This window comes from Schistocerca piceifrons, unplaced genomic scaffold, assembly GCF_021461385.2.
Source record: "Schistocerca piceifrons isolate TAMUIC-IGC-003096 unplaced genomic scaffold, iqSchPice1.1 HiC_scaffold_1214, whole genome shotgun sequence".
NCBI lineage: Eukaryota > Metazoa > Arthropoda > Insecta > Orthoptera > Acrididae > Schistocerca > Schistocerca piceifrons.
The window spans coordinates 30,001-35,000 of record NW_025727031.1 but is presented as its reverse complement, the minus strand read 5'-3'; the positions used below and the strand labels follow the sequence as shown (position 1 = coordinate 35,000).

At 54.3% G+C, this 5,000-nt stretch overlaps 1 non-coding gene across 1 annotated transcript in view; it reads right to left on the bottom strand.

Moving 5' to 3' along the window:
- LOC124729633 overlaps window positions 1-1,214 on the bottom strand; it is a 1,907-nt gene extending 693 nt beyond the window's left edge. Inside the window, exon 1 of the ribosomal RNA XR_007007723.1 lies at window positions 1-1,214. This exon is cut by the window's left edge and continues 693 nt beyond it. This is a non-coding gene — a ribosomal RNA (small subunit ribosomal RNA).
- Between the last annotated feature and the right edge of the window lie 3,786 nt (window positions 1,215-5,000).

Sequence of the window (5,000 nt, the reverse complement as noted above, 5' to 3'; positions counted from 1 at the left end):
CATACTTCCCCCGGAACCCAAAAGCTTTGGTTTCCCGGAGGCTGCCCGCCGAGTCATCGGAGGAACTGCGGCGGATCGCTGGCTGGCATCGTTTATGGTTAGAACTAGGGCGGTATCTGATCGCTTCGAACCTCTAACTTTCGTTCTTGATTAATGAAAACATACTTGGCAAATGCTTTCCGCTTCTGTTCGTCTTGCGACGATCCAAGAATTTCACCTCTAACGTCGCAATACGAATGCCCCCGCCTGTCCCTATTAATCATTACCTCGGTTCCGAAAACCAACAAAAATAGAACCGAGGTCCTATTCCATTTCCATGCACACAGTATTCAGGCGGGCTTGCCTGCTTTAAGCACTCTAATTTGTTCAAAGTAAACGTGCCGGCCCACCGAGACACTCAATAAAGAGCACCCTGGTAGGATTTCAACGGGGTCCGCCTCGGGACGCACGAGCACGCACGAGGCGGTCGCACGCCTTCAGCTCGCCCCACCGGCAGGACGTCCCACGATACATGCCAGTTAAACACCGACGGGCGGTGAACCAACAGCGTGGGACACAAATCCAACTACGAGCTTTTTAACCGCAACAACTTTAATATACGCTATTGGAGCTGGAATTACCGCGGCTGCTGGCACCAGACTTGCCCTCCAATAGATACTCGTTAAAGGATTTAAAGTGTACTCATTCCGATTACGGGGCCTCGGATGAGTCCCGTATCGTTATTTTTCGTCACTACCTCCCCGTGCCGGGAGTGGGTAATTTGCGCGCCTGCTGCCTTCCTTGGATGTGGTAGCCGTTTCTCAGGCTCCCTCTCCGGAATCGAACCCTGATTCCCCGTTACCCGTTACAACCATGGTAGGCGCAGAACCTACCATCGACAGTTGATAAGGCAGACATTGAAAGATGCGTCGCCGGTACGAGGACCGTGCGATCAGCCCAAAGTTATTCAGAGTCACCAAGGCAAACGGACCGGACGAGCCGACCGATTGGTTTTGATCTAATAAAAGCGTCCCTTCCATCTCTGGTCGGGACTCTGTTTGCATGTATTAGCTCTAGAATTACCACAGTTATCCAAGTAACGTGGGTACGATCTAGGAACCATAACTGATTTAATGAGCCATTCGCGGTTTCACCTTAATGCGGCTTGTACTGAGACATGCATGGCTTAATCTTTGAGGACAAGCATATGACTACTGGCAGGGATCAACCAGGGAGCTGCGTCAACTAGAGCTGAGCAGCCGGCCGCCCGGAGTGTGTCCCCGGGGGCCCGCGCGAACACGCAAGCGTCCGCTCAATCATTCTGCAAACAGAGGAGGCTGAGCTCCCCTGCACAATACACCTCGAAACCCTCTCAGGTCCCGGCGGCGCGCAGCGCCGTCCCAAGTACTTGGTCGGGTTCGAGAGAGGCGCAATCGCCCGGAGTTAGGCGAGTAGACGCTTTCGGTGCGACCACCCGTGCTCCAACTGAGCTTGCCGCTGCCGACAGAGGCCCGGAGCGTGCTGTCGTGCATTGCCGGCGGGAGACAACACGCGCCACCTACGGTGACCGGCGCTCCAACGCCAGCGCCACAGAAGGACAAAAGCCCCACTTGGGTGCCGAAGCGAACTCTCCCAGCACAGCGCACGCGCCAACACATCCGCACAGCTGCGATACAAACCACCAGCGAGAACCGCTGGGGCGACCGAGCAGCAGACGGCGTCGCGGCGCGAGCGCCGGGCGGCGGCGCATCCTCAACGCACACAGTCCTCAATCGACCAGCACACTGAAGATGTCCACCGCGCTTCGCACCGGGCCCGCGAGGACCTACTTTGGCCGCACGGCGCCGCGCGCAGGGTGCGCCGGCGCGCAGCTGCGACGCCTGCCGCGTCCGTCGGCCGGCGCGCCTGCACTGGCCCGCCCCCACCAGCCGGCTGTAGCGCGTGCGCCCACGCACCGCGCGGCCAGCACGCCGGGAGGCGCCCCCTCACCGGCCGGGGACGGTCCCACCCAGCCACCGCCGCGTATCGCTTCACACCCAGATGCCGTTCAGTTCGTCGGCATGGTGGGTATCGCTGGAACAACCGGTTAGTACCTCAACCTATCGTCGCCATCACCGATTCACCCCTACGAGTACAACCGCACCACAACAGGTTACCATTTTGTTCATTTGCGTAACTTCACCAGAAAACGCAGGCGTCCATCGCCATTTGCAACCTCAACGATTATTGCATGCCTGGTCAGGTGTCACGCCACACTACGTCTGCCCACATACACGCAACAAAATGTGCACGCCTAGACAATACGTGGAGGTGCCCCCGTACGTATGCGATGTCCATTGCTCGAACGACTGTTCAACCGGCCTCTGTAGCATGTCGCAGATATGAACGCGGTGCACCATGCCATCACGGTGTGTGAGGAGAGACGACTAGGTCCGAATACATCAACAGACAGCTCATGCTGATCGCCATCCACGGCGTCCGTTCCTCCCACACGTCTCTATGGCGTACCACACTGCAATCCAGCTCTCATAGGGAGACGACACGTAGCTGCGTGCACAATATTTGCACTGTATGGTCCGCCGTTTTTGGCGCAGTCGTTGTGCGGTCACACATGTGCCACGATGTATCATTCAGTACATAAGGACGAATGTGCAGTACAGATTGTGGTTCACGCGTACGACATCAGCGGACAGTTGACACAGGCCGCACCACAACGTAGCCTGAGTACGTCGCATGCGAAGGGCATTGAACATGCAAACTTCTCACCAACCAGCTTGCGAAGGCAGGGGGCAAGGTGGGGACGTGGGGAGGGGCGGCATGTACGTCCTGCTGCCATCCACATTACAGTGTACAGCAGGAGCATGTGGAAAGTGAGCAAGACTTGCAAGTGTTTAACATGAAGCGATACACAGGGGTGCGGGCAGTGCGAGTAGCGAACTATATTGCGAGGGTTGCGGGTGGGCAACACTACAGTAATTGAACGAGTCGTATAACAATTACAGAGCAGGTTTTAGGCGACAACGTGGGTTACGTTAAGGCGACAACATGGGTTTAGGTTAAGGCACAACATGGGTTAGGTTAAGGCACAACATGGGTTAGGTTAAGGCACAACATGGGGTTAGGTTAAGGCACAACATGGGTTAGGTTAAGGCACAACATGGGTTAGGTTAAGGCACAAACATGGTTAGGTTAAGGCACAACATGGGTTAGGTTAAGGCACAACATGGGTTAGGTTGAGGCACAACATGGGTTAGGTTGAGGCACAACATGGGTTAGGTTGAGGCACAACATGGGTTAGGTTGAGGCACAACATGGGTTAGGTTAAGGTACAACATGGGTTAGGTTAAGGTACAACATGGGTTAGGTTAAGGTACAACATGGGTTAGGTTAAGGTACAACATGGGTTAGGTTAAGGTACAACATGGGTTAGGTTAAGGTACAACATAGGTTAGGTTAAGGTACAACATAGGTTAGGTTAAGGTACAACATAGGTTAGGTTAAGGTACAACATAGGTTAGGTTAAGGTACAACATAGGTTAGGTGTAAGGTACAACATAGGTTAGGTTAAGGTACAACATAGGTTAGGTTAAGGTACAACATAGGTTAGGTTAGGTTAGGTTAGGTTAACACGTTGTTGTACGGAAAGGTGTAGGGGGGGGGGGGGGGCGGGGGGCGGCAGGTGTCGTTGATAGTGATTATAGTAAGTGAATGCTTGTGACATGATCAGATTTGTCACGTCAGGATGCACCTTTGGCTTATTAGAGGCGGCGGCTCCAATTCTATGCTTGTGTGAGACCTGTGTCTTTGACTCATGTCATTGTTTGTGCGCTGTGACAGGAGGTACTATTGTGATGTTGGGTGCACCGTTGTATAGGACATGTGTGGGTGTTGGTGCCTGGTCTGCGCAATGGTGGATGTCGAAAGGCTGGGATATTGTATTTTCCGCACGGACCTCCTGGTCTGGTTGTGATAGTGTGGATGGTGTAAATGTGGCGGAGAAGATGCACTGGATGTTGTTCCATGCTGGTGCTTACATATTGTATGTGCGCTGTTAGAAGCAGAGAGTGGTGCGTGATCAGAGTGTCTGGCTGACGTGTGGTTCCCATTTTGGGCAGACTCTTTCAGCATGTATACGGACAGTTGTTGTATATTTGCTGTAGTTTGATGGCTCTGCATTGATTACTAATCAGCGCCGTGTGTACGGGTAATCTGGTTCCAGTCCAAAATGTTCCATCTGTGTACATCAGTGACAAAGACCTCCCCCCAAGCAGTGGGCTCGGTCTGTTATAACTCTTCCGCGTAATATATTTGCCCCACGTTTTTGCGACTGCGATGTGCGAGTGCAACGCGCATGGGGACCGACATGCTGATGGCTCGGTATCCGGACGCCGTACAGTGGAGCAACGCGATCGCGTCTCTCGCTCGTAAGTGGTACAGGTCGCGGCTCATGTATACGGACAGCGGGAATGTCGCATATTGGAAATAACTCTTCATGAAACGCAAGTTATAGGGGTGGATTGTCACTTTACGAGTGCGGGAAACGTCCGCCGTTCATCCGCTGGAGGTGCGAGTTTGGCGGTTGGGGTGGGTGCACGAACGGGTGCGGGTGGCGTCATTGCCGGTCCACGGCTTCGTGCGGCAGAGCCACTGGAGATTGGGTGCTATGGTCGACAGAGGCTGCAGCCTTTGTGGGTGCGTCGAACGGCGGCCACTGTGGCGCCATCGCTGTCTTAGTCGGCTTGGCGTCTCATAGATGGCGGTAGCGTCGTTGCAGGAGGTCATGTTGCGGGAGACCTACAGATGGCGGTATGTTTGTGGTGCGGACGTAGTGTTGTCAGATGCGCATAGATGGCGGTATTGCATGTGTGTCGCCCTATTTTCATAGATGGCGATACTGTTTTGCCGGCATGGGTGGCGTAGTTCCGTCGGATCCCTGTAGGTGGCAGTGTGCTATGTCTACTGTCGACACCCACGGCACCACTATCTATCTATCTATTTCCTAATACCTCGCCCCCCCCCCC